Below are 23,013 nucleotides of genomic sequence, written 5' to 3' on the forward strand. Positions count from 1 at the left end.
TTCATGTCTCTGCCCAGGCTGCTGTGTAGTTTACTGGTGGTGTTCCCCTACCTGCTGGTGACCATCGTACTGGTGGTGAAATGCTGCAGGGCTCCAGGTAAGAACCCTCTGCCCTCTACATCTACAGCTAGCTGACCCTCCTAAACACTCCCCTGTCTACACTACACTATAGCTAGCTGACCCTCCTAAACACTCCCCTGTCTACACTACAGCTAGTTGACCCTCCTAAATACCCCCCTGTCTACACTACACTACAGCTAGCTGACCCTCCTAAACACTCCCCTGTCTACACTACACTACAGCTAGCTGACCCTCCTAAACACTTCCCTGTCTACACTACACTACAGCTAGCTGACCCTCCTAAACACTCCCCTGTCTACACTACACTACAGCTAGCTGACCCTCCTAAACACTCCCCTGTCTACACTACACTACAGCTAGCTGACCCTCCTAAACACTCCCCTGTCTACACTACACTACAGCTAGCTGACCCTCCTAAACACTCCCCTGTCTACACTACACTACAGCTAGCTGACCCTCCTAAACACTCCCCTCTCTACACTACAGCTAGCTGACCCTCCTAAACACTCCCCTGTCTACACTACAGCTAGCTGACCCTCCTAAACACTCCCCTGTCTACACTACACTACAGCTAGCTGACCCTCCGAAACACTCCCCTGTCTACACTACACTACAGCTAACTGACCCTCCTAAACACTCCCCTGTCTACACTACACTACAGCTAGCTGACCCTCCTAAACACTCCCCTGTCTACACCACACTACAGCTAGCTGACCCTCCTAAACACTCCCCTGTCTACACTACACTACAGCTAGCTGACCCTCCTAAACACTCCCCTGTCTACACTACACTACAGCTAGCTGACCCTCCGAAACACTCCCCTGTCTACACTACACTACAGCTAACTGACCCTCCTAAACACTCCCCTGTCTACACTACACTACAGCTAGCTGACCCTCCTAAACACTCCCCTGTCTACACTACACTACAGCTAGCTGACCCTCCTAAACACTCCCCTGTCTACACTACACTACAGCTAGCTGACCCTCCTAAACACTCCCCTGTCTACACTACAGCTAGCTGACCCTCCTAAACACTCCCCTGTCTACACTACAGCTAGCTGACCCTCCTAAACACTCCCCTGTCTACACTACACTACAGCTAGCTGACCCTCCGAAACACTCCCCTGTCTACACTACACTACAGCTAACTGACCCTCCTAAACACTCCCCTGTCTACACTACACTACAGCTAGCTGACCCTCCTAAACACTCCCCTGTCTACACTACACTACAGCTAGCTGACCCTCCTAAACACTCCCCTGTCTACACTACAGCTAGCTGACCCTCCTAAACACTCCCCTGTCTACACTACACTACAGCTAGCTGACCCTCCTAAACACTCCCCTGTCTACACCACACTACAGCTAGCTGACCCTCCTAAACACTCCCCTGTCTACACTACACTACAGCTAGCTGACCCTCCTAAACACTCCCCTGTCTACACTACACTACAGCTAGCTGACCCTCCGAAACACTCCCCTGTCTACACTACACTACAGCTAACTGACCCTCCTAAACACTCCCCTGTCTACACTACACTACAGCTAGCTGACCCTCCTAAACACTCCCCTGTCTACACTACACTACAGCTAGCTGACCCTCCTAAACACTCCCCTGTCTACACTACAGCTAGCTGACCCTCCTAAACACTCCCCTGTCTACACCACACTACAGCTAGCTGACCCTCCTAAACACTCCCCTGTCTACACTACACTACAGCTAGCTGACCCTTTTAAACACTCCCCTGTCTACACTACCCTACAGCTAGCTGACCCTCCTAAACACTCCCCTGTCTACACTACACTACAGCTAGCTGACCCTCCTAAACACTCCCCTGTCTACACTACAGCTAGCTGACCCTCCTAAACACTCCCCTGTCTACACTACACTACAGCTAGCTGACCCTCCTAAACACTCCCCTGTCTACACCACACTACAGCTAGCTGACCCTCCTAAACACTCCCCTGTCTACACTACACTACAGCTAGCTGACCCTCCTAAACACTCCCCTGTCTACACTACACTACAGCTAGCTGACCCTCCTAAACACTCCCCTGTCTACACTACACTACAGCTAGCTGACCCTCCTAAACACTCCCCTGTCTACACTACACTACAGCTAGCTGACCCTCCTAAACACTCCCCTGTCTACACTACACTACAGCTAGCTGACCCTCCTAAACACTCCCCTGTCTACACTACACTACAGCTAGCTGACCCTCCTAAACACTCCCCTGTCTACACTACAGCTAGTTGACCCTCCTAAACACTCCCCTGTCTACACTACACTACAGCTAGCTGACCCTTTTAAACACTCCCCTGTCTACACTACCCTACAGCTAGCTGACCCTCCTAAACACTCCCCTGTCTACACTACACTACAGCTAGCTGACCCTCCTAAACACTCCCCTGTCTACACTACACTACAGCTAACTGACCCTCCGAAACACTCCCCTGTCTACACTACACTACAGCTTGCTGACCCTCCGAAACACTCCCCTGTCTACACTCCACTACAGCTAGCTGACCCTCCTAAACACTTCCCTGTCTACACTACACTACAGCTAACTGACCCTCCTAAACACTCCCCTGTCTACACTACCCTACAGCTAGCTGACCCTCCTAAACACTCCCCTGTCTACAGTACACTACAGCTCGCTGACCCTCCTAAGGGTCATTGAACACTGCCCTCTGGTGTCAGAATGGGAACACTGCCTTCTGGTGTCAGAATGGGAACACTGCCCTCTGGTGTCAGAATGGGAACACTTCCCTCTGGTGTCAGAATGGGAACACTGCCCTCTGGTGTCAGAATGGGAACATTGCCCTCTGGTGTCAGAATGGGAACACTGCCCTCTGCTGTCAGAATGGGAACACTGCCCTCTGCTGTCAGAATGGGAACACTGCCCTCTGGTGTCAGAATGGGAACACTGCCCTCTGGTGTTAGAATGGGAACGTTGCCTGTAGTTGTGTGAATAGGACCAGAGATTGTATAAACTAGAGATACGCCTCTCCCTTGATTCACTGTTGGTTCTGACAGAGACGGGGAAGATGGCGCCTGTCCCATGTGGGGATACATTTCTGACCAATCACCACGCAGTTATAGATTAGCGTTACTGACAGCTGTTCTTGCTAGGGTCGTGTTGCTAGGATCACGTATATTATTTTATAGCCCGGTTCTAACTGGTAATTAGCCAGTATTTACTAAGAAACTATGAGGTAACTATGTGGTAACACGCGTTTAATTGAATATCACATGTTATTTAATATCAGTAATGATACAAAATCATGTTGTTTTATTCCTGTGTTGAACAGCTCAGCCTGATGAAGAGAAGCCAAGCAATGATGTCATCATGATGTCAGATTTGGATCCTCAGGAGTAACTGAACGTCCAGCAACAAGACATGGAAGCTATTTTAGCTCAGCTTTAAAGGGGCAATCTGGGATTGGTACATCCATGTTGGGACTCATAAATGAATGATATACAGGATAGCCATTGAGTATTGAAGAATATGACTTATAAATGCCTCATGAATTGACTTCAACTGACCCCAAAATATGAATCAGAAGACAAAATATCAGGTTGTTTTACTTAACCCTAACCCTAACCCTAACCATTATGAAGTTAACATGTTAAAACCATCATGAAGTTAACATGGTGAAAACCATTTAAAATGTCATGGATGGTCAGTTATTTCAACCATCGCTCCGTCTCTGAATTTGAGAGGTTACATTTCTCTAGCCCCGTCCCTCAGCCTGGCGGGGAGACCGTTGTTTGAATCCCAGATTGCCCCTTTAAGAAAATGAATGTTGTTTTATCATAGAAAAAGGGTTTGATGCTTTTTATATTTCGAAGGATGTTTTCTGCTTTTTAAGGTCAGACTGAGGTCTAAGGTGAGCTTTGCTTGAATAAAAACAATGTTAGCATAGAACAACAATGTTATTTACTTATGCTTTTACTTGTATTCAGAAATATTTTTGCTTAATCGGTTGTTTCTTTATTTTGATATGCATTGTTTTTTCATTAGATTATGTTAAAGACATCTTTTCTTTAGAATTTTGAAATATGTTTTGCTTTTTAGAGGTATTTTAAGAAATCTTCTTTTTCCATTGGTATTAGTCATTAAACCGGCCGATAAGACATTCCTTCTTTCTGCTTGGAGCTGGAATGTTGTTTCACATCGTTAGTTTAATGTGTTTTTAACATGCAATTACATGTTTTGATGGCGTTTACCAGACCGTGTTTACCAGACTGTACCAGATCGTTGTTGGGAATTTATTTTTATAAATACAGTTTATTTTTGCTAAATGAAAAATACATTACTGCAGTGTGCTAAATTTACTAATGTGGTGGCCTGTTGATAAATGAGAGATGGATCAAGCATTAGTCCCGTGGTACGTTGGATTAATACATGGAGAGGTCAAGCCAGGCTATCAAGAAGGATGTTTCAACACATGTTTACACAAAAAGCTGTAGTGGAAAAGTACCAGACTAGGGAGGGACAAACCAGAGCAGGTGTGTTATCTCACTAGCAGGGCGCTGTCTCCGCTGATGGGACCAATCGTGTGCCAAGGGGCTGGGACCAGCCCGTGCACCAACAAGGGAGAGCCAAGTCTAAACCACGGCTTCTCCCCAACCAAACAGCCAATCACATCATTTGTGTTACTGCTTTACGTGACTGTTAGAATCCATCCATTTTTGGAGGGTTGGTTACAGATTAACAGCTTGCTGTTCCTTGCCAAAGTGGTCCTTGTATAAGCCTGAAATTTTGACATAAATAAAATAGCTAAAAGTAAGAAGTTGTTTGTCTGATCCTTAAAAAAAAGAACACGCTCTGACACCATGTTGACCAGACCACGCGGTGACATCATATCGCTGAGTCTACCTTTAACTGAATCTTATCTCGGTGTCTGGGGTTTCTGAAGGGATGCTTTTCTGTGTCTGTGTTCATTGCATCGATCGATCAGGGCGGGAAATATGTATATGAACATGCAATGCAACAGTGGCCTTCATGTTTGCAGTGAAAGTTTGAGAGTATCGATCGGAAGATGAAGAAATGGATTGACTTTCAAAGAGTAGGAAGTAAAATGCAGAAGGAGACTTTGAGTGGATGCTAACTGGTATTGAATGAAGGTTGCTGTTATGATGTGAAGTTTATGATGATGGTGTGAGGGTTGACAAGACATTATTATAATAACAGTAGCTGGTTTAATGTAAGTACTTATCTATCAATCATGGGGGCAGGCAAGTTAAATCCAAACTTAGGATGTTTTGCACAAATTTGGACATTGAAAGTCTGAGAATACAAACTAAAATATGAAGGAATGTTTGGCATTGAAAGAATATGAACTAAGTAAGAATATTTGGTGTTTAAGAACATTTTAAATTAAGTTTGAGATGTCAGAAGAATGAGGTCACCCGGTAAAAAGGCATCATCAGGAAGAGAATACTATTCCATTGTTTGCTTCGGACAATGAAGATTTAGATTTAAGTAAAAAGGCAAGTGATTGAATGTTTTAATGATAATGCTTAAAAACCTACTGCTAAGAGTAATAGTCTGATATATATATATATATATATATATATATATGATAACTGTGTGTTAATCAGTAATTCAGAACAGTAAAAGACCGTTCTGACTATATGTGTAACTTTAACAAACATGTGGAAGCCTGTTTGTGTTAAGGTTAGGGTTAGGTTAGGTTAAGGTTAGGTTAAGGTTAGGTTAGGTTAGGGTGGTGTTGTGGTGTTGTGTATCTGAGTTCCCTGAAGCACCCGGCCGGCCAGCAGGCCAAGTGGACCAGCTCAAACTCAAGTCATTTTCTCTTCTCTCTGTTGTCTGTAATAAAGGCTTTATAAAGGGAACTCCTGCTGTCATCTCCATTAATCAAAATGTACTACAGGTTTATTTTACAACAATATGACTTGTTGAACGGACTTTGCAGCAAGGATAGACGTTTGTAATTCCACCTGAGAAAAAAAAAGCTATTCTATTCTACGAGTTCAGGCATATGGGCAAACTACACATGAACGTTACTAACTAGCACAGGCTAACTACACATTAATGTTTCTACTAGCACAGGCTAACTACACATTCATGTTTCTACTAGCACAGGCTAACTACATGTTTCTACTAGCACAGGCTAACTACACATTCATGTTTCTACTAGCACAGGCTAACTACATGTTTCTACTAGCACAGACTAACTACATGTTTCTACTAGCACAGGCTAACTACATGTTTCTACTAGCACATGCTAACTACACATTAATGTTTCTACTAGCACAGGCTAACTACATGTTTCTACTAGCACAGGCTAACTACATGTTTCTACTAGCACAGGCTAAGTACACATGAACTAGCCTAGTCCTGGACTAAATCACACATACATAGGGTTAGGTTAGATATATATATAAACATACGGTTAGGGGTTAGGTTTAATGAAAATCATTTGTTGTACTGTTGCTTCTACTCAATCCATGCATCAGAAGCTGATAATCCATGTCTTCTACCAACCATAACCCCATCAGTCACGACATAGATCAGGAGAGACCAGGATGGAGGTCATGGTTAGACTGCAGGAGAGAAAGAAGGAGGCCTGGGCTGTCCTGAATGAGAGGATGGAGCTACAGTCTAACCCAGGGGTGGGCAAACTTTTTGGCTCAGGGGCCACATTGACTTTTAAAATTTGACAGACGGGCCGGGCCAGCACCAGATGCATACATATCAAACATAAAACATATATCAAAAATTATAAACATATCAAACATAAACATAAAAAATACAGGGTTAATACTTACATTTACTTTTAGCGGGAACAGTGTTGTTGATCACCCTTTTTGACCAGTGCATCGAAGTCTGGTGTTAGTTTTGTTGTGGCAATTCTCAGAACAGATCTGAGGTGTTCATCACTCAACTGGGATCTGTGGGGTGCTTTGTTGGTGTTCATCACGCTAAAAGTCTGTTCACGCACATACGTAGAGCCAAACAACATCCTCTGTGCCATCTTTTGGATGTTTGGAAATTTGGCTGCGCTTAATGAAGCATAAAACTCATCCAGTTTAAGAGAGTTGAACTTCTCCTTTAAGACGGTGTCACATTGGAGATCAATCAGTTCCAACTGCAACTCCTGTGGCGCCGTTTCACTCATACTTTCCCCAAACTTAACCAGCGGACATTAGAGTGGTAAAGCAAGTCCTGGTGATCAGCGTCAGTTTCTTCAAGAAACATAATAAACTGACGATGCTGAAGTCCCCTCGCTCGAATAAAGTTAACAAGTTTTACAACTGGCTACACTACGTGGTCAAGCTGCAATACGGATTTACACAGTGCTTCCTGGTGGATTATGCAGTGTAGGAAAATTACCTCCTGCTCAGGGTTGTCCTCTTTCACCCTCTCCTGGATTCTTTTGAGCAGCCCGACGTTTTTTCCAGTCAGATTTGGCGATCCATCTGTGGTAACGTTGGCGAGTGTACTCCAAGGTAGCTTGTGCCTCTTGATGACCCCCAAAACGCTGTCATACAAGTCATCTTTCCGCGTTTTCCCCCTCAGGGATTCCATGGCCAAAAACTCCTCCGTTATCTCAAAATTGTCATTAATCCCTCTGATAAAAATGACAAGCTGAGCGGTGTCCTTTATGTCATTACTTTCGTCCAGTGCCAAGGAATATAATGTAAATGACTCCGCTTTTTTGTTTAGCTTGCTAGCTAAGTCTTCGTCAATTAGCTCAACACGGCGAGTCACTGTCCTGCGTGATAAGCTCATTTTTTCAAATTTGTTCTTGCTCTCAGGAAACAAGATACCTGCTGTCTCTACCATGCACTCTTTGAGAAACTCCCCTTCTGAGAAAGGCTTGCTGGTCTTTGCTAATTTGAATGCCAGCAAATAACTTGCCTTCGTGCTTGATTCTTGAATGGCAGTTTGTCGGATACAGGTGTTTTGCTGAGCCTGCAAACTAGCTGCCAACCTCAAAGCGGTAGCTGTCCGTTCTTGCGTTGACTGGTTGTTAGCGTAATTAGCATGTTTGGTGGAAAAGTGACGGCTGATGTTGTATTCCTTTAAAACCGCAACGGTTTCTTGGCAAATAAGACATACAGCCTTTGACCGGACTTAAATGAAAAAGTATTTAGTTTCCCATTCCTTATTAAACACTCTGCACTCACTGTCGACTTTTCTTTTCTTTGGCCCACTCATTGTTGCAGATGGGTTCAGAACAGTAGCAGAGTAATAACAGAGAGTAGCCCGGGCTACGCAAAATCAACTCAATGTATGACTGCCCCTTAGTGCGCTACCTGGTGGAATGCCAGGCATTACAGGACAAGGTCAAATGAATGCAGTTTAGTAATTTAATTAATATTCAACCCTCAAATCTGTACCAATCTTCGGCGGGCCGTATTAAAAAGACAAACGGGCCGGATGTGGCCCGCGGGCCGTAGTTTGCCCACCCCTGGTCTAACCCTAAACCATGGATGAGACGTCTCTCTGTCAGATATATGGTGAAGTCCTTGTTAACAGCCTTAGATGGGATCATCTCAACTGTTCAAAGAAAAAGGAAATAATGATCATGAAAAACTCTCTGCCACTATTGACATTTAACAGCAGCGCCCTCTGCTGGCAATTAATTCCTCTAGAGCAGGGGTGCCCAACCTTTTTTGACCCAAGATCTACTTTTCAAGTCGCCAACCTCCCGAGATCTACCAGTCCAGTGTCAACATCGCAAACCCACACACATCGTTTCCAGCCTGCAGTAACTAACCTCACAACACTTTTTCTTGTTGTCACACAACCACTAGACATCACATCACAAACCCTCCCTCTCTCAAACACACACACAGACAAATTCCTCTCACACAGTTGCCAGTTTGCATAGTGTGCTGTAGCACAAACCCGCTCTCTCTCTCACACACACACACACACACACACACACGCCAATCTGCATGATGAGCAATAGCCATAACTGACCTTAATATGAACCAAACAGAAAAATAAACCAGATACAAAACAGGTAGATCTCTGTGTTACGACTCCAGATGAAAACTCGTCTACGTCTAGGGGCGGTAGAGGAGTCGCAACAAAAAGGTAGTACATCAGACTTATTGTAGGAATTAAACAACCACAAACCACAATTCAACTATGTACAGTTATTTGTTTCCTCAGGGAAAACACAACACAAGACACACGCCAAGGAGAAAAGGGAACTTTTTTTGAGCGGTGCCAAAGCAAAGAAATCATAAACAAAAGTGATGTCCTAAACTAGTGCAATAGTAAGCTATACTATCAGGGCTATGCTAAAGTGCTATGCTACACTAGACTAGAACATACATGGGGCGGCACCCACTCCTAACCTGGTGAATTGTAACAGAGGTGAGCCTACGTGTTGGAAATGTAAACCCATGGGTCTCTTACCTATTCACCTTACCCCTATGGCGTACAGTTAACAGACAGACAAATTATGAGAAAAACAATAAGTAAACAATGACGTAAATATAACAAAAGAAAACTAGATGTAAACAAGTACGTCGGAGGTTTCGATCAACCAGGCAACAGTGAGTCGACAGCAAACACAAGACTACGGTGAAAATGGGTTGACTCCCGAGGGGAAGTCCAGCGGAGCTTTTAAAGGACACGGACAGCCCTCTGATTGGTCAGGAACAGTGATGACTGATGGGGACGAATGGCCAATTGCTGACGGACACCTGAATGTAGAGTGACAGGGTAAGGGAAAAACAGAAGGAAACACAAAACACAACAAGGATACACGCACATGTAGGAGTGGGAACGTAACACTCTGAGTTTGAAAAAAGGAAATCACTTCCTACCTTAGTGGGAGACCTGACACTGGGAGGAGGAGGCTAGCTTCTCGTAGTCAGGAGTGTAGGAGCTGGTTGCAAGGCGTGTGTGCTCAGCATCATTCTCCTCCAAGTGAGCACGGAAAAGCCTTCTCTGCAGACTCCTGGCCCGAACTGAACACACAATCTTCATTGCAATATCCATCACTTCTTTCATATTTGAAATCTTTCCACACAACGCTTGCTGGTGAATTATACAATGATAATTCAGGATATCTGGGAAAGATTCACTTTCTTTGCAATGAACCCACTGGTGCGGCCCATCATAGCAGGCGCCCCATCAGTTGTGATGGAGATCAGCTTGAAGAGCGGCAGTTTTGTCTCGCTAACAAATCCCATGAAAGCATTAAACATATCCTCACCTCTGGTGTGTCCTTTTAATGGCAAAATGGTGAGTAGCTCTTCCTTGGCGCTCATGTCTTCAAAAACCATCCTGATGAAAACACACAATTGTGCCACATCCACCATATCAGTCGACTCGTCAAATTGGAGGGAAAAGCACTCACGCGTCAATATCCTTCCTCAGTTGCTCCTCCACATCCACAGCCATTCCCTCACATCGCCTTGTAGTCGTATTGCGGGAGAGTTGCACTTCTTTAATGGCCTTCACGATCTCGGTTTTATTTTTAAAGTCGTCAAAAAGGCTATCCGCTGCCTCGAGAAAGGCTTCCTTCACAATATCGCTGTCTTTGAATGGCTTCTTGTGTTTAGCAAGGACGTGACTGACGCGATAGGAAGCAATAGTTGCGGCCTTACCCTGGGTCTTCGGTTTGGTGAAGATTGACTGCCGTGCTGCAAGCTGTGCTTTCAAATCCCGCACTTTTGTGGCGCGTAAAGGCGTTTTTGCAGGGAAATCCCTCTCGTAGCTCCCGGGTACCGTTTTAAAATGCCGCTCCAGATTCCCTTTCTTTGCCAACGCCACCGTTGCATTGCAGATCAAACAAACAGGCTTTGAATGAGAATAAACACAAAAATAATCTTCCTCCCATTCAGGGTGAAAATGGTAGGTCTTGGCTCGTTTCCCCTCAGACATGTTAAAGTTTAGGAGTGCGTAACCGCTCTGATCGCTAGCTGCTAGCTACTGTTGACAGCTGTCAACTTACTATCATGCATGTCTCGCGCTACAGTAGGTTAAACGTGACCTACTTTTTTTTTTTTTGTGGACGTGTTTAAGAGACTGATAGGGTGCGCAGGCAAGGACTCATGATAGGCTGTAGTGTACATTTAATACAAAATATAACACACACACACACACACACAAAACAAAACATATCCAACGACGCATAACTACAACAAAACAAAACAGTTTACAGTTACACATAAAAAAGACTTTTTTTTTTTCATTTTTTCCTACACCCCTCGTGATCGACTTGGGATCAGGCCGGGGTCTACCAGTAGACCGCGATCGACTGGTTGGGCACTCCTGCTCTAGAGCAGCGGTCCTCAACCTTTTTTGCACCACGGACCAGTTTCATGCAAGACTACTTTTCCACGGACCGGGGGGGAAAGAATCACGCGCATAACAAAACACAATAAAGTGCATATTATATAATTTAATTATTCATTTAATTATTACATTTATAATGTAAAAGTGACTCAACTCACCATAATACAGAATCAGTGGGAGCACTGAGCTTGTTTCCCTGCAACGAGACGGTCCCATCTAGGGGTGATGGGAGACAGTGACACCCGAAGTGTCCTTACCGGCAGGCATGATCAACTCTTCACCAATAGTGAAGGGCTTCTTAGCCTTGGCAATGCGGTTAGCCACTAAGAATGATGCTCTCAGTGCAGACACATTTGATGATGTGGTGGCCTTCAATAATTGCTTCTGTCCTTCGTGTTCATGTTTTTTTCTTTAAAAAAAACACCAAAGACTTGTCTTTTAATGCAGGGTGCTTGGTCTCTACGTGGCGAAGCAGTTTTGAAGGCTTCATGGCCTCGTTGGATAGCCGGTCGCCACATATTATACAGAGCGGGCTTGGGGCATGTCAATCACCTGTTGCGATGAACCCGTAATTTAAGTAGGACTCTTAGGTATTTTCTTTTAAATGCAGCTTTCTTTTTTTTTGGCAGTCTAGGAGTCTTCTGCTGTCTCATCATAGAGTCTTTCCCCCTTTTCAAAGAATCTCTCCAGCAATGTTTGTTTTTTACTCATTTTTGCTGGGTTAGCTTGTGGGCTTCATTTATCGGTGCATGGAAAAAAAACTGCGACTGAGAAGTGTGGAAAAGTGGCACAGATGGAAGTGGTCATTTTTCAAACACCCTGCAGACTGCGATAGTCAATAAAATGGAAATAAAATACAAATTAAAATGTTTTTATTCTTTCTGTGCGGCCCGGTACCAAATGATCCACGGCCGAAACTGGTCCGCGGCCCGGTAATTGGGGACTCCTGCTCTAGATTACTGCAAGGAGACAGAGAACGTCCCAGGGTTCGGGTTAGGGTTGGGGTTATGATTAGGGTTTGGGTCAGGTTCAGGGTCAGGGTTAGAGTTAGAGTTAGGGTTAGAGTTTGGGTCAGGGTTAGAGTTAGAGTTAGGGTTAGAGTCAGGGTCAGGGTCAGGGTTAGAGTTAGAGTTAGAGTTAGGGTTAGGGTTAGAGTCAGGGTCAGGGTTAGAGTTAGAGTTAGAGTTAGGGTTAGGGTTAGAGTCAGGGTCAGGGTCAGGGTTAGAGTTAGAGTTAGGGTTAGAGTCAGGATCAGGGTCAGGGTCAGGGTCAGGGTTAGGGTTAGAGTTAGAGTTAGAGTTAGGGTTAGGGTTAGAGTCAGGGTCAGGGTTAAGATTCAAGATTCAAGATTCAAAGTGTTTATTATCATATGCACAGTAGAAAACATGTTTCCCTGTACAACGAAATTCTTGCTTTGCTGTCCGCAGAATGCCAACCAATGTAAAATATACAATACTAAAGAATATACAATATATACTAAACAAATGTACAAGACAGCAAAATTTAAGGCATAAAATAAAATAGCAGCAATAATAATAATAAAACAGTGCAAATGTAGCAGTGCAATTATGCAAACTGGAAAATTCAGTTATTTGAGGTAGTAAGGTTATATTAATCTCCTATGGGTTGTTTAGGAGCCTGATGGCAGTGGGAAAGAAGGAGTTCTTCAGTCTGGTGGTCCTGCATTTAACACTTCTGTACCTCCGGCCTGAGGGTAGAAGTGTGAACAGTCCGTGCTGGGGGTGGGTGGGGTCCTTGAGGATGGAGGCGGCTCTCCTGTGGACTCTGCGGTGGTAGATGCTCTGCAGAGAGGGCAGTGGAGTCCTGGTGATTTTCTCAGCGTCTCCTAGGCCTGTCTGCACATTTGGGTTGTCATGACGTTGCTAAGGGAAGTGTTAACACTGGAAAGAAAACGTCCCCTTTGGTTCACACTAATGTTCTATTATACTAATGTTCTATTATACTAACGTTCTATTACACTAATGTTCTATTATACTAATGTTCTATTACACTAATGTTCTATTATACTAACGTTCTATTACACTAATGTTCTATTATACTAATGTTCTATTACACTAATGTTCTATTAAACTAACGTTCTATTACACTGTTCTATTACACTAATGTTCTATTACACTAATGTTCTATTACACTAATGTTCTATTATACTAACGTTCTATTACACTAATGTTCTATTACACTAATGTTCTATTACACTAATGTTCTATTATACTAATGTTCTATTAAACTAATGTTCTATTATACTAACGTTCTATTACACTGTTCTATTACACTAATGTTCTATTACACTAATGTTCTATTACACTGTTCTATTAAACTAATGTTCTTTTACACTAATGTTCTATTACACTAATGTTCTATTACACTAATGTTCTATTACACTGTTCTATTAAACTAATGTTCTTTTACACTAATGTTCTATTACCCCTGGATACGATCTAGTGTGCCTAGAAACGAAACTCACTAACTTACCATGTTGTCAAACATGTTGGCACCGAACAGTCCCATAGAAATACATTCCTAACCCTAACAGTTCCATAGAAATACATTCCTAACCCTAACAGTTCCATAGAAATACATTCCTAACCCTAACAGTTCCATAGAAATACATTCCTAACCCTAACAGTTCCATAGAAATACATTCCTAACCCTAACAGTCCCATAGAAATACATTCCTAACCCTAACAGTCCCATAGAAATACATTCCTATCCCTAACAGTCCCATAGAAATACATTCCTAACCCTAACAGTCCCATAGAAATACATTCCTAACCCTAACAGTCCCATAGAAATACATTCCTATCCCTAACAGTCCCATAGAAATACATTCCTATCCCTAACAGTCCCATAGAAATACATTGGAACATTTAAAAATGCATTTTGTTTTTACGCTGCTGAAACAATCCGGAGTGCCAGATGTGTGAAAGGTTCAACCACTGAAGAGGAAATCTTCTCACATGGTTCTGCTTTCCTCCATTGGCCTCATGTGTTGTGCTGTCGACAGTCGACCAACAGATGGCGCCATGCAGCGTGTTTCTGCTCTCTGTCAGTCGCTGGAAAACTGATGGAACAGATTTAATCCACCATCAACTCCATAAGCATTACATACATGACATCACATTACATACATGTGACTTAGCTACTAACCGTAGCTAAGTCTTTCAACTTAACCAAGGTGTCGTCCGCGCTACGCTAACCAGGCTAACCAAGGCTACACGATGCTATGCTAAGGCTACACTACACTATGCTAGCCTCGACTACACCAGACTATGCTATGCTACGCTACGCTACCCGGGTGGCGTGGACCGGGTAGCCCTTGGCCTTGATGATGCCGCAGCTCTTGACGATGATGGCGTAGCGCAGGACCCAGCGGAGGCGCCACGCCACGCCGACGCCGCGTCACAGCGGTCGCGGTCAGGGTCGCCGTGGGACGCCGTTGCTAACGCCGCGCTCTCACGGAGCGCCTCCTGGAAGCCCGCCGACGTGATGAGCTCTGGAAGACGACAGAGAGACAGACAGGTTAGAGAAAGACAGGTTAGGGGGAGAGAGACAGGTCAAAGACAGACAGACAGCTCAGAGGGAGAGGGGGGAGGGAGAGAGAGAGAGACAGGTTAGAGGGGAGACAGACATGTCAAAGACAGACAGATAGACAGACGGGTCAGAGAGAGAGAGACAGCGCCTCCTGGAAGCCCGCCGCCGAGATAAGCTCTGGAAGGAGAGAGAGAGAGAGAGAGACAGGTTAGAGGGAGAGACAGACATGGAAAGAGAGGGAGAGAGAGAGAGAGACAGGTTAGAGGGAGAGACAGACATGGAAAGAGAGGGAGGGAGAGAGAGAGACAGGTCAGAGAGAGACAGACAGCTCAGATGAAGAGGGAGGTTAGGTTAGAGGGGGGACAGACAGGTCAGAGAGAGACAGACAGGTCAGGGACAGAGAGAGAGAAAGAGAGACAGACAGACAGACACCCCCAGACAAATTGATCACAGACAGACAGATCACAGACAGACACCCACCTTTGGGGTCGTTGTGGGTCAGTAGCTGGACCCCCGCCTGCTTGGCATACGCCGTCAGATCAGGGGGCATCACACAACAGGACGCCAGGTTGACCTGGTTGCTGATGGGCTTCACCTTGGATACGGGAGAGAGAGAGACAGGTCAGAGAGACAGACAGGTCAGGGACAGAGAGACAGACAGGCCATCAGATCGGGGGGCATCACAGAACAGGACGCCAGGTTGACCTGGTTACTGGTGGGCTTCACCTTGGATACGGAAGAGAGAGAGACAGGTCAGGGAGAGACAGACAGGTCAGGGACAGAGAGACATACAGGCCATCAGATCGGGGGGCATCACACAACAGGACGCCAGGTTGACCTGATTACTGGTGGTCTTCACCTTGGATACGGGGGAGAGAGAGAGAGAGAGAGAGAGAGAGAGACAGGTCAGGGACAGACAGACAGGTCAGGGACAGAGAGAGAGAGACAGACAGACAGACACTGTTAACTGCTTGGTTGGGACAGAGAGAGAGAGACAGGACAGGGACAGAGAGAAAGAGAGAGAGAGAAAGAGAGACAGACAGTTGGCGTACGCACTCAGTTTGACCTGGTTACTGGTGGGGTTTCACCTTGGACATGGAGAGAGAGACAGACAGGTCAGGGAGAGACAGATACCCCCAGCACAGGACAGACAGACAGACAGTTCAGAGACAGAGACAGACACCCACCTGGGCCCAGTCGTAGCGCTCCTCCAGGAGGCCCTTGTCCAGGACAGACAGACAGATCAGACAGACAGACACCCACCTGGTCCCAGTCGTACAACTCCTCCAGGAGGCCCTTGTCCAGGACAGACAGACAGGTCAGGGATAGAGCGAGAGAGAGAGAGAGACAGACAGACAGACACACACACCGTCCAGGACAAACAGACAGGCCAGAGAAAGACAGACAGACACCCACCTGGGCCCAGTTGTGCAGCTCCTCCAGGAGGCCCTTGTCCAGGTCCGACGTCCCGATGGCGACCACCTTCCCGGACGCCACCAGCGTTTCCAAGAAAACCCATGCCGGCTGCAGGTCCGAGAGGGTCTGGGGGGCGTGGTCGGCCCCCGGGGGGGGGGGGGGGCGGGCGCCAGGATGACCGAGTCGAGTTGGGAGAGGGCGAGAGTGAGACAGGCTGTTGGGGGGGAGGGAGACAGGTTAGGGAGAGAAAGACAGGTTAGAGGTCCGAGAGGGTCTGGGTGTGGGGGGGGGGGGGATGTTGTCCTCCTGGTCGACAGGGCGAGGGTGAGACAGGCTGTGGAGGGGAGAGACAAACAGGTAAAGAGAGAGACAGACAGGCAGACAGCCAGCCAGCCAGCCAAACAAACAGACAGACAAGCAGACAGCCAAACAGGCAGACAGACAGACAAACAGGCAGGACTCACCCATGTCGACAGCCTGCCTGATGGACGACTGGTCCGACTCGCACAGGAACAGCTTGACTGCAACGACAACGTTAGCGTGGGTTAGCCTAGGTTAGCCTGTGTTAGCATGTGCTGGTGTCATTTGTTAGCCTGTGTTAACGTGTGGTCGCGTCGTGTGTAATCATGGGCTGGTATCGTTTGTTAGCCCTGGGTTAGCGTGTGTTATCGTGGTGCGTGTGAGCCGGTGTTAGCATGCACTAGCATTTATTAGCATGTGTTATCGTGGTGTGTGTTAGCGTGCGTGAGCCTGTCTTAGCCTGCGTTAACCTGTCTTACCCTGCATTAGCGTAGCGTTAGCCTGCGTTAGCTTGTCGTAGCGTACCAGACACCTTCAGCTCCTCCCTCTCCTCCGGTGTGATGGTGGCCTCGGCCGCCTGGGGGGTGGAGCAGTCCAGGACGTCAGACTCCTGGAGAGACAGACAGGTTAGAGACAGACAGGTTAGAGAAAGACAGGTGAGAGAGAGACAGGTAAACAGACAGACAGGTTAGAGAGAGAGAGACAAGTTAGAGACAGACAGACAGAGAGACAGACAGGCGTGATGGCCTCGGCCGCGTGGGGGGTGGAACAGTCTAGGACGTCAGACTCCTGGAGAGACAGACAGGTCTGAGAGACAGACAGGTTCAGGACAGACAGACAGGTTAGAGAGAGAGAGACAGACAGGTTAGAGACAGACAGGTTAGAGAAAGACAGGTGAGAGAGAGACAGGTAAACAGACAGACAGGTTAGAGAGAGAGAGACAGACAGGTCAGAGAGAGAGAGACAGACAAGCATGATGGTGGCCTCGGCCGCATGGGGGGTGGAGCAGTCCAGGACGTCAGACTCCTGGAGAGACAGACAGGTCAGAGAGAGAGACACAGGTAAACAGACAGACAGGTTAGAGAGAGAGAGACAAGTTAGAGACAGACAGACAGAGAGACAGACAGGCGTGATGGCCTCGGCCGCGTGGGGGGTGGAACAGTCTAGGACGTCAGACTCCTGGAGAGACAGACAGGTCTGAGAGACAGACAGGTTCAGGACAGACAGATTACAGAAAGACAGCCAGGCGTGCCTGGGAGGGGGGAGCAGTCCAGGTTAGAGACAGACCAGACTAGTCGAACTAGAGAGAGGGAGAGAAAGAGAGAGAGATTAGCTGACCTCAGCAGAACCTCCCTCCCTCCCTGTTCAACCCTCCCCCCCAAACCTGCCTCCCCCCCGTCTCCCTGCCTGTGTGTGTGTCTGTGTGAGTGTGTCTGTGTATGTCTGTGTGAGTGTGTGTATGTCTGTGTGAGTGTGTGAGTGTGTGTGTGTGTGTCTGTGTGTATGTGAGTGTGTGTGTGTCTTCCTCTCTCTCTCCCTGTCTCAGGAGCACCCACCCACACACACACACACACACACACACACACACACACACACGTTGTCACTTGACTCACTAAACATTGACGCCTCTGGGCATGTGTGTGTATGTGTGAGTGTCTGTGTGAGTGTGTGTCTGTCTGTGTGAGTGTGCGTATGTGTGAGTGTGTGTGTGTGTCTCCCTCTCTCTCTCCCTGTCTCAGGAGCACCCACCCACACACACACACACACACACACACACACACACACGTTGTCACTTGACTCACTAAACATTGACGCCTCTGGGCATGTGTGTGTGTCTGTGTGTGTCTGTGTGAGTGTGTGTGTGAGTGTGTGTGTGTGTGTGTCTGTGTGTTGTGATGGCCCTGCCGGTGAGCAGTGCCCCACAGAGACACCTGGTGGCCACAAGGGGGAGGCAAAGGCAGCCATGGGGTGTCGTGCTGGATGGGAGGTACTATCCCAGTTCTATGTCCTGGACACTCCGCCACCAATCAGATGACTCAGCTCACCGCTCACAGGTGCGCTGAGTCAGCTCGGCGATCCTGAGGCCTTTTAAACTCCCCAGGACAAGCTGAAGACAGACTGGCTGGAGGAACGAGTCGAGACCAGACACCCGCTAAGCCAGTCTCATAAGCCAAACGGGAGAGAAAGCCTGGAAGACGGAGAGGAACCCCCCAACCGACCGGAGGAAGAGGTCAGTGAAAGGGACCCGATATCCGACTAACTTTGGCCTGTCTCTCTCTCTCTCTCTCTGACGACAAGAAGAACCTGGCGGAGCGCCGTAGCGCCAACCGCCAACCCGGTGAAGATTTGAGTTGCCTTTCGCCTCTCCCTTTTCCCCGCACCTTAGAAATAAAACCCTACGTTGATTTCACCGCAACCCCTGTTTCCGCCTGTTTCTATTCTCATTGGTTGACCCGCTGTTGCGCCTGTCGACCAGGCTCCCACAGTGTGAGTGTGTGAGTGAGTGAGTGTGTGTGTCTGTGTGAGTGTGTCTGTCTGTCTATCTGTGTGTGTGTGTGTGTCTCCCTCTCTCTCTCCCTGTCTCAGGAGCACCCACCCACACACACACACACAGACACACACACACACACACACACGTTTTCACTTGACTCACTAAACATTGACGCCTCTGGGCGTGTGAGTGTGTGTCTGTGTGTGTGTGTCTGTGTGTGTCTGTCTGTGTGTGTGTGTGTGTGTGTGTGTGTGTGTGTCTCCCTCTCTCTCTCCCTGTCTCAGGGGCACACACACACACACAGACACACACATGTTGTCACTTGACTCACTAAACATTGATGCCTCTGGGCGTGTGTGTCTGTGTGTGTGTGAGTGTCTGTGTGAGTGTGTGTCTGTCTGTGTGTGTCTGTCTGTGTGTGTGTGTGTGTGTGAGTGTGTGTGTGTATGTGTGTTGTGATGGCCCAGCCGGTGAGCAGTGCCCCACAGAGACACCTGGTGGCCACAAGGGGGAGGCAAAGGCAGCCATGGGGTGTCGTGCTGAATGGGAGGTACTATCCCAGTTCTATGTCCTGGAGACTCCGCCACCAATCAGATGACTCAGCTCACCGCTCACAGGTGCGCTGAGTCAGCTCGGCGATCCTGAGGCCTTTTAAACTCCCCAGGACAAGCTGAAGACAGACTGGCTGGAGGAACGAGTCGAGACCAGACACCCGCTAAGCCAGTCTCATAAGCCAAACGGGAGAGAAAGCCTGGAAGACGGAGAGGAACCCCCCAACCGACGGAGGAAGAGGTCAGTGAAAGGGACCCGATATCCGACTAACTTTGGCCTGTCTCTCTCTCTCTCTCTCTGACGACAAGAAGAACCTGGCGGAGCGCCGTAGCGCCAACCGCCAACCCGGTGAAGATTTGAGTTGCCTTTCGCCTCTCCCTTTTCCCCGCACCTTAGAAATAAAACCCTACGTTGATTTCACCGCAACCCCTGTTTCCGCCTGTTTCTATTCTCATTGGTTGACCCGCTGTTGCGCCTGTCGACCAGGCTCCCACAGTGTGTCTGTGTGAGTGAGTGTGTGTGTGTCTGTGTGAGTGTGTCTGTCTGTCTATCTGTGTGTGTGTGTGTGTGTGTGTCTCCCTCTCTCTCTCTCACACACACACGTTGTCACTTGACTCACTAAACATTGACGCCTCTGGGCGCGCGTGTGTGTGGGTGTGCGTGTGTGTGTGTGTGTGGAGCATCCAGAGAGAGACGAAGGAAAGGAGGGAGGGAAGGAAGGAAGGAAGGAAGGAAGGAAGGAAGGAAGGAAGGAAGGAAGGAAGGAAGAGAGGGATGAGTCTCACCTTCTCCTTCGCCGACAGTAAGGAAAGAAGAGAGGAAACAGGAAAGGAGGGAAGGGAAGGAGGGAGGGAAGGAGAGAGAGAGAGAGAGACAGGAGGGAGGGAGGGAGGGATGGGAGAAGGAGGGGAGAAGGAGGGAGAGAGAGAGACAGGAGGGAGGGAGGGAGAGAAGGGGGGAGGGAAGGAGAGAGAGAGAGAGACAGGAGGGAGGGAGAGAAGGAAAGAAGGAGGGAGGGAGGGAGGGAGAGAGACAGGAGGGAGGGAAGGAGGGAGGGAGAGAGACAGGAGGGAGGGAGAGACAGGAGGGAAGGAAGTAAGGAAGACAAGAAAGGAGGGAAGGAAGAGAGAGACAGGAAAGGAGGGAGGGAGGGAGGGAGAGAAGAGAGGGATGAGTCTCACCTTCTCCCCGGCCGACGGCGTCTCAGAGGACCAGTCACTCAGCGTGGCGCGGATACAGTCCTGGAGCTACGGCAACAACAGACAGACAGGTCAGATGGAGAGACAGACAGGTCAGAGAGAAACAGACAGACAGACAGATAGACAGACAGATAAGACAGAGGGACAGACAGGTCAGAGACAGCATGGCGCGGATACAATCCTGGAGCTGGAGGGCAACAAAAGACACACAGGTCAGACAGACAGACAGAGAGAGACAGGTCAGATAGAGAGACAGACAGGTCAGAGACAGCGTGGCGCGGATATAATCCTGGAGCTGAACGGCAACAACAGGTCAGACAGACAGACAGAAAATGACAATAAAACGACATATTTAGTATTTATTTAATCACATTCATAATACACACACACACACACACACGGTCAGTTCGTTAGAGCCAGTTAGCATTCGCCTTTAGCACCCCGTCAACACTGCACTCTGTAGGTAAATTCGTTAGCTTCGTTAGCTCCAGTTAGCATTAGCCTTTAGCACCCCGTCAACACTGCACTCTGTAGGTAAATTCGTTAGCCCCGTTAGCATTAGCCTTTAGCACCCCGTCAACACTGCACTCTGTAGGTAAATTCGTTAGCTTCGTTAGCCCCGTTAGCATTAGCCTCTAGCCTCCCGACCCCCCCCCCCCGCCCTTCTTACCTCCTCACTCGGGGACGACGGACACTTCTTCTTCAGCCGGCTCCGGTTGACGAGGTTCCCGGTGTGGAGGTTGAGCGTCGTGGCCCGGGTCAGAAACGAGGTACCACCGGGGGAGACGGTCCCAGAGGACCCGCTACGAGTACCAGAGGAGCCGCCGGTGTCGGTGGTTTCCATGGTGTCTGTCTCCCCTTCTCTCGTAAAGAAGAAGTAAATGTCGTAAAGATATAATAATAATAATAATAATAATAATAAAAAGATATCGTAAAATGAGGGAGGGGTGGGGTTGTCTAGCAACGAGGAACAGTTGGTGGGTTTGAGGGAATGTCGTAAAGGAAAAGAAAATGTCGGAAAGGGACGGGATATGGTGGGTTACCTAGCAACGAGGGGGTGGGGAGAGTGTGTGTGTGGTTTGAAGGACTGTCGTAAAAATATTTTTTCAAAACAAATACGAACGGTGGAGGGAAAGGGGCGGGGTTGCCTAGCAACGAGGGGGTGGGTTTGAAGGAATGTCGAGTAATGATGACACGACGCGTTTCCACACCCCCACACACACACGGTCAGTTCGTTAGAGCCAGTTAGCATTAGCCTTTAGCACCCCGTCAACACTGCACTCGGTAGGTAAATTCGTTAGCTTCGTTAGTTAGCCCCGTTATCATTAGCCTCAGAGCCGGTAGAGGAGACGGTACCACCGGGGGAGACGGTCCCAGAGGACCCGCTACGAGTACCAGAGGAGCCGCCGGTGTCGGTGGTGGTGGTGGTTTCCATGGTGTCTGTCTCCCCTTCTCTCGTAAAGAAGAAGTAAATGTCGTAAAGATATAATAATAATAATAATAATAATAATAGTAAATGTCGTAAAATAAGGGAGGTTGGTGTGTTTGAGGGAATGTCGTAAAGGAAAAGAAAATGTCGGAAAGGGACGGGATATGGTGGGTTACCTAGCAACGAGGGGGTGGGGAGAGTGTGTGGTTTGAAGGAGTTTCATAAAACATTTTTTTCTAACAAATGTCGTAAAATACGAACGGTGGAGGGAAAAGGGGGGGGGTTGCCTAGCAACGAGGAGGTGGGTTTGAAGAGCCAAACTACATGGTTCTACTAGCCCTAGGGTTAGGGTCAGGGTTTAGGGTTAGGGTTAAAGTTAACTCATCCCCTAGGGTTAGGGTTAGGGTCAGGGTTTAGGGTTAGGGTCAGGGTTAGAGTTAGGGTTAGGGTCAGGGTCAGAGTCAGGTTCAGGGTCAGAGTTAGGGTTAGGGTCAGAGTCAGGGTCAGGGTCAGGGTTAGAGTCAGGGTTAGGGTCAAGGTTAACTCGTCTCCTAGGCCTGTCTGCACATTTGGGTTGTCATGACGTTGCTAAGTGAAGTGTTAACACTGGAAAGAAAACGTCCCCTTTGGTTTCCACTGATGTTCTATTATACTAATTTTCTATTATACTAAGATTATATCACACTGATGTTCTATT

General features: G+C 47.5%; 1 pseudogene across 1 annotated transcript; it reads right to left on the reverse strand.

The window, feature by feature from the left end:
• Positions 1–4,485: 4,485 nt before the first annotated feature.
• On the reverse strand, positions 4,486–21,733 carry LOC310823713 (glutamate--cysteine ligase regulatory subunit-like; annotated as a pseudogene). The gene is made up of 7 exons: positions 21,558–21,733; positions 20,870–20,935; positions 17,178–17,252; positions 16,810–16,858; positions 16,346–16,559; positions 15,410–15,524; positions 4,486–4,511 (listed from the first exon to the last, which is right to left on the reverse strand). The product of its transcript is annotated as a glutamate--cysteine ligase regulatory subunit-like (transcript).
• Positions 21,734–23,013: the final 1,280 nt, after the last annotated feature.

Source organism: Argentina silus (assembly GCF_951799395.1).
Source record: "Argentina silus genome assembly, chromosome: Y".
NCBI lineage: Eukaryota > Metazoa > Chordata > Actinopteri > Argentiniformes > Argentinidae > Argentina > Argentina silus.